The following is a 7,406-nucleotide window of genomic DNA, read 5'->3' on the forward strand; positions in this document are numbered from 1 at the left end:
ATGGTGAAATCATAATATTATTGAAATCTGGAACTGGGACACTGGTTTACCTATGTAGTTTCAAGAAAATGTTGTTACAAAGTAAAAAAAAGAATTGCTCTACTCAAAATGAATAATTGCCAATTGGTAGTATAGTAACAATGTTATACCTATATATACTATATCTTAGTGATAAATAAAATAGGTACTTAATTACGCTTGTATAAAATAATTGAGTATACCTATAAATAATCTTTAACAAGAATGATGATTGATGACACTTATAAAACTTATATATAATTGTCATACATTAATTATCATTATAAAAAGTAAATGGAAAGTGAATTCAGGATTTGATTCGCGTTATGCATTTTGTCATTGCCACACAAAAAAGTAACACAACACATAAAAATACGAATAAAATAATAAAAAAATGAATACTTTAAATAAATGCGAATAATTAATTTTAATTTAAAAAAAAAACTACAATAAACGTTTTATGTGGTTATATATAAATTAATATTCTTAGAAAATATAACTTTATAATAATATTATATAATTTATAGCGTTTCGCATGGTTCAAATAAAAATTTCTCATTTTCAGGTTTTAAAGTCAGGTATAATAAAATTAGCAGAACACTCACTGATTTTAAATAACTATCTATAATATTATTGTTTCTTTCTTACTAATAATTTTAGGATTTGAAAAAAGGAATTATGCGTATGTAATATTTTTGATAAAAAAATTGAACCTATAGTATTCATAACAGAAAAATAAATTAGATATTTACAGCAATATTTTTTAAGTATAAAACAACAATGTATACTAAACTGACAGAGCATATACGGTTAATATAATTTTATTCGATCATTAAATTAAAATTTACCGCAGTCATGGTAATTATAGTAATCTATACTATTTTCTCATACAGTAAAAGCCACTTATTAGAAACATTTTGGGACCAAGGTGAATTGTGTCAATTAACCAATTGTTTCTAATAAGCGATTGAAAAAAAAAAAAATGAATAATAGGTACGCGAAAAAAATATGAATGTATGTATGTACCTATATTGTATAATTTAAAAAAGTATGCACAATTGTGTATATTTTACGATATTATTTAAAATATTTATCATTCGTAATTTGTTTTTTTGCGTCGAGTAACTCCATGACCATATTTTCATTTTCATACGAGTAATATTGCCCCTTTGGCTTTGTCACTTATTTTGATTGCGTTTGTGTGTTCAGATAGAGCTCCAAAATAAAGCTCAATCTTGTCCGCATTGAAAATATCAGAGGGTGTGTATTGGGCTGCTAATCGGTCTAATGAGTTTCAAACCACGAATGGTCGCATGAAAATTGGCTAAAATCTTAGCGTTTAGACATTTTTAGATTTTTAGAAAAAGGAAATACTAATAATCTTTACATATGCACGCTGAAGCTAAACTACAAACAGTACGACCAGTACGTATAGAAAGAACATTCTCACGATAAATTACAGTAAAATAAATGTAACGACAGCAAAGATAAAATTGAAGTACATTGGTTATTGCCGGATAATCGGTGTATATGTCAACTGACTTTCTCCTAATTGTTTCAAATAACCGATGAGATGTTTCAATTATCTGATTTATTTTCAATGTTCTAATATACGGCCGATCCGTCCCGAGACATTTTGTTTCAATAACGCGATTGTATCAATTATACGTGTTTCTAATAAGCGGCTTCTACTATAGTTGTTATATTTTAAGTTATAAGTATTAAAATAGTATAATTATAAAAATGACTTGTACACTTATGTTTAAACAAAATATTTTTTAATTTATTATTTACAACTTGAAATATACAATAGTAGATAATGCTTATAGTTTTTGTTTTGTATATAATACAATAATAAATAATACATGATAAAAACAATTACGTACAATATAAATTTGTTTTTATAATAGAAAAATTGTAAGAACATTTGAAAAAAACAAGATTAAAAATAAAATTCATAGAATATATATATAATAAATAAAAATTATGGTAGAAAATTTGCCCATAATATAAAAAAAAAAAATGAATAGTTTGATTAACCGTAAATTTGTGCAATGTATAAATCACAAAATTGGTGTATAAAATAATGTATAAAACATTTTCTGACTTTTTTAAAAAAACAAAGTCTAAAACTTTGTGTTTAAAGAAAAATATATTTATGAATGGATTGACTTCAGAAAAGAAGAAGGTATTTTTAAGTTATTTAAATGTATTAAGATCAAGAACAATTATGACGTGGTTAAATCGAGGTCTACATATTACATTAAAAAACAGCAACTTCTCCTTGTTTTTCATAGGTTAATCTTTTAAAAAAAATAATTTTGGAAATTTTATTGAAAATTAAAAGGAAAAATATCATAGTTATAAACTATAATAATAAATTAATAGCCAAGTCTGCAGAGACTATCTAATAAATATAGGTAGGTACTGTACTTACTGGGTAAGTGAACTCATCGTTCAAAACTTCTTCAGCAAAATCTTGAGGATAGTCTTCTGCAAGACTTCCCACTCGAATACAACTCTTTAATGAAGAGCCATCATCTTCGTCATCACCCAAGTTGCCCGATGATACACTATCATCGAGCGAATTTTCTGTAGCGTATATCATAACAATTAATACTTAACAATAAAATAAAACGTTAATTTGTACACTTACTTTGAACATAGTAGGTTCTTAATTTTTTGTTGATTTGACATTGAACATTAACATCGTCATCAACTAACGAGTGCTTACGTTTATTCTCCATTGTGTATATAAAGTGTAAGTACGTAATCAAAAAATTTTATACAATTCTAATTCATTTACAAATGTAACACAATTGTATTTTATTTTCAGATATGATCAGATAGAATTGCAGAGTTAAACTGATCCATATATTGTTTGTACTTCACACCGAAACCATCCCGTCGGCAGTCTCCTTGGTTGCGTGTTATTTTATTTTCAGCCATCCACAAAATAAACCGTTTTTGTCGAATTAATTTTATTATGCATTATTTTTTACATAGATTCGCGTTCATAATAAATATCATTATATTTGAATCACGGGCAAATAATTGTATAATTACATTTAACATTATTTATATGCATTTTCTTTATATATATTGTTATTGACTATTTTTATATGCCCCAACGAAATTCAGTTATTAACTTAGTATAAATATTTACATTCTATTGATTTATGCATTTCGATTTTTTTTATTAAATTTTAAAAAAGATCTGCGTACAATTTTGTATGTTAGCTAATGCTTTAATGATTAAACATTTGAAGGATTTAAATTGTTGTTTTTGTAAAAACACACCACTTTTCATCTTTTATACATAATCTAACTGTATGATATTGGCGGTCGCTATTTCTACTATAATCCAGCTGTTTGACATTTTCACTTATACTTTTATCGCTAAATTATTTAGTTACATTTATGTACATAAAGTAAAGGGCATAGTCTACACTCTACGTCATAAACAATTCACCATCTAGTACCTATATAAAATAAATATAAGTTCATCTATTCTATAATCAACCTTATTCGTATTTTTGTACTCCTTAATTTATTATTCAATTCGAATAGGTAATATCATTATATTATTTAATAGGGTGACCGTATATGTCCCGTTTAAAACGAGATTATCCCTTTTTTGATCATCATGTCCCGTTGTCCTGACAAAGTCTAAACGGGACGCTTTTTATCTTGTTTTTAAAAGATGATATCATTTAAATCCCATTATTTCCATATTATTAATTAATTTTTGTAAAAAAATATCAATGTATTAGAAAAATATAAAATAATTTTAAAAAGAGCAACATTTAATTATTATTTATTAATTAGGTATTATTTTATTATATTTAAATAAATTGTATCTTATATATAATTGGAAAAAATAAAAATTTATCATATTACGTAATAAAAAATTGTTTGTCCCGTTTTTTTATTTTTTTTTAAAATAGTCACCCTAATCTAGGGGTATATACAAGCAGTAATAAGATTAAACCCTACTGCATGGAGTTATTTAAAAACATTTTTTATGAAATGTTTTTTAGAAATTCTCATGAAATAATATTATGACTATATATTTTAAATATTTCAGAATTGAACAACCTATTCTAATGAGTAATTTTATATCAAGTTTTCAAGCTTATTAATGCTTAAACAAAGATTGTATCATGCAATAAAAAAAACTAAAAATGCCTATAAGTAGCATAAAAAGAGATAGAATATTTTGGAAATTGTCTAAAAAAATGGTATGTAATATAGTTACTATATGTTGAAAATTAAAATTCTACACTGTTATTCACTTTGGAGTTACAAAATATATGAAAATTTACTGTCAAAAACTGGATTTATGTAAAAATTTTCATTTTTAATATTTAAAAATAATACATTCTCAATCTATATTGTAAATTACATCATTGATTACATTATAGTATAAATATCATATATAATTTAAAATTGCTCAGCTGAACTAAATTTATATCATCATTATTTTTTGTTTGTGACAACTCACATTTACAACCATTTTACAAGCATATTATAATATGTCTAAATAGATATATTTTGTCAGTCATTACTAAATAATTTTAGCATAAAGTTTATGAATTTACATGTTTCAGCCCGGCGGCATTAAAAATCCTACGCCCCTTTAGCACTATTTTCACTGTCCTACAAGGCGAAACTTGAACATTTCCAAGACAGAACGACGGATTATGAACCCATTGTTCATAAACATATGATTGTCTTTACACGACCCCTAAATAAATCACTGCTTGCAATAATTATTATCTTATTATAAACAAGTCATTGCCGTTGTATCTAATTATAAAATAATTAATTTCATTACGTAAACAATAAAAAATTTTTTTTTTATTAATACTATAGAACAATACGAGCTTTCCAAAAACAATTTGGAGCAAAATAAATCTGGGATTCACCTTTCACTTATGTGCAATGTGCTTTTATGCATTAATACTTGGGTATTTAAGATTTTATTTAATCTCACCTCATAAATTATATTGTTTATCCTTCCCGCCATCATTCGCTCAATATATAAAGGATTGCTCATCGGATGATGGCTAAAATAGTAAAAACGATAGTAGATAACACGTCCAGTGTAACAGTGTCGGCCATTGTCATTAATTTATAGACGATGTTGATATTTGATACATTGACATAAAGTAATAAGTTATTAGTTATTACTAATAAAGAACTAATATAGTTTAATAGTCGAGAACGATTATTTATGTGTTCCGATTTATGGTTGGTCAAGGGATGACTTAGACGTTTATTTGTGTCACAAAATAAATTAAGATTCTGTGTTTGTACTTACCTCTGTTGTTTTTTATAAATTGTTATTCTTTATTATTTATTTTATTTTATTTCGACGAGTGCTATGAAAACAAAACTATTAACCAATTTTTCAAAATTATTTTGAAATCAACGTAGTTATATGTACCTATTTGACACCAAGATCACTAATTACACGGCATGACGCCATTATGACCAAAAATTATCAAAAGTAAATGTTGCGAAATAAATTTCCAATGCTTCGTCTAATTCGTGTACCTACCAATCGTTTTTTAATAAAAAATTGGTATGTAGCATGTAGCCATATAATGATATGACTGATATGAGTATACAACATTAGGGCTATGACCAGTTCAGACGGTTATTAATTTTAACGTCGTAAAATCTGTGATAAGCTTCTAGATAGTTAAAGGATGACAAATTATGCTTGAATCGAATATTCATGATATAAATATATAATACCTATAATATGATTATTGGGAAAAAAAAATTCTATCATTTATCTTTGTTTATAAAACTTGTGTACAAAAAATAGACATAAATGTGTTATACATTAGGTGTCGCTTTGCATTCATGCATACATGGTTTTAAGCCAAAAAGTAATGGGGAAATCAGTGATTAGCATAGGTAAAGCTACGGTCTAGTCCAACTGGGCCTTGGACTAGGCAAATCTCGCCCCGTGCTAATATTTACAGTACAATTAATAAATTAAATGAACATACTGATATGTAATATGTAATAATAAATTAAAATACGTAATAATATCACATATTATACAAGAAAATATATTTGAAAATAAGTAAAAATATTCAAAATAAATATTATGATTTGTTTCTTAGTAAAACCTAGCTGGAATTATTTTTCCAGTATAGTATCTAAAGTTCTAAACATTGTATTTATTTTTTGAAAATCGTATATAATGTGGAACGCATAAATAATATTATAGTGTTTTATTAATTATATTTTGTTATTTAGACTATTTTTTCGCTCACCTTAAAATCCTTAAATGGTTTCGATTATAATAACGCAGGTACTTCAGGTATACATGTTTAAACTAAACCTATTGTACCACTATAACCAGGAACGTCAATAAGCGATTCGTTACTTCCATACATTGGGATATATCATGGCAAAAAATATCGACGTCAAAAAAGTAATAGAAAATGTTTGAAAAATGGTTCCATATTATCGTCGTTTAGTTTTATAAAATATTCTCTAACATTTTTAAAGTATTCTCTTGATTTAAATAATATTGAAATGCATTAATTATATCAATTATCAATTTAAAAAAGTAAATTTTATAGTTTGAATTTCAGTTATTTTTAGATATAAAAATATAGTATGCTATACAAATATAACAGTACAAAAGGTACCTAATATGTTGAATCAAAGAAATTCAGATTTTGACTTAAAACAGAAAAAAATATTGAACTGTAAGTAGCCATATATAATATATATATACATATATTTAAATATATTTTTAAATAAAAATTCGTAGATATTTAAGTATTTAACACAAGTATAAAAAAATGTGTATAAATACAACAAATTAATTAATGAATAAAAATAATATCAACAATTTTTCACAACCTCCTCCTAAAGTTTATAAATACATATCGGAACTGATTAGGAAAAGTGGGCCAGTCTAATAAAATTCTCTAGTTTTGCCTATAGTGAATAGATCTATTTTTTATAGGTAGGTACTTAATATTTTCTGTAAAATAAATTTATATTAATACTACAATTTGTATAGAGTATAATTTTAGCTCCTAGTTTCTACTATAGTAGGTACTGTACCTACCTGTTATCATTAAATAAAATATGTGTATTACCACCATATGTTGTGAAATATATTGAATAATATAGCCTATAGGTAATGGAATAGCTACATTTTTTATGAATATGATTAATAACATATTTCTGAAATTTTACCAAAAAAATTTCATAAAATGTCTTTAAAAAAAAAGTTGTTCGGGAATCTGAACCTCGCATTGTCTTCTTGTGCTTGTTCTAAATAATTTTGATCCTATGAACAAACCCCAGTTTCAATTTCTATCAACAGATATTGCTGCCGTTTATATACATAA

The sequence above is a fragment of the Melanaphis sacchari genome, unplaced genomic scaffold (genome assembly GCF_002803265.2).
Source record: "Melanaphis sacchari strain LSU unplaced genomic scaffold, SCAv2.0 Contig31_pilon_pilon, whole genome shotgun sequence".
NCBI lineage: Eukaryota > Metazoa > Arthropoda > Insecta > Hemiptera > Aphididae > Melanaphis > Melanaphis sacchari.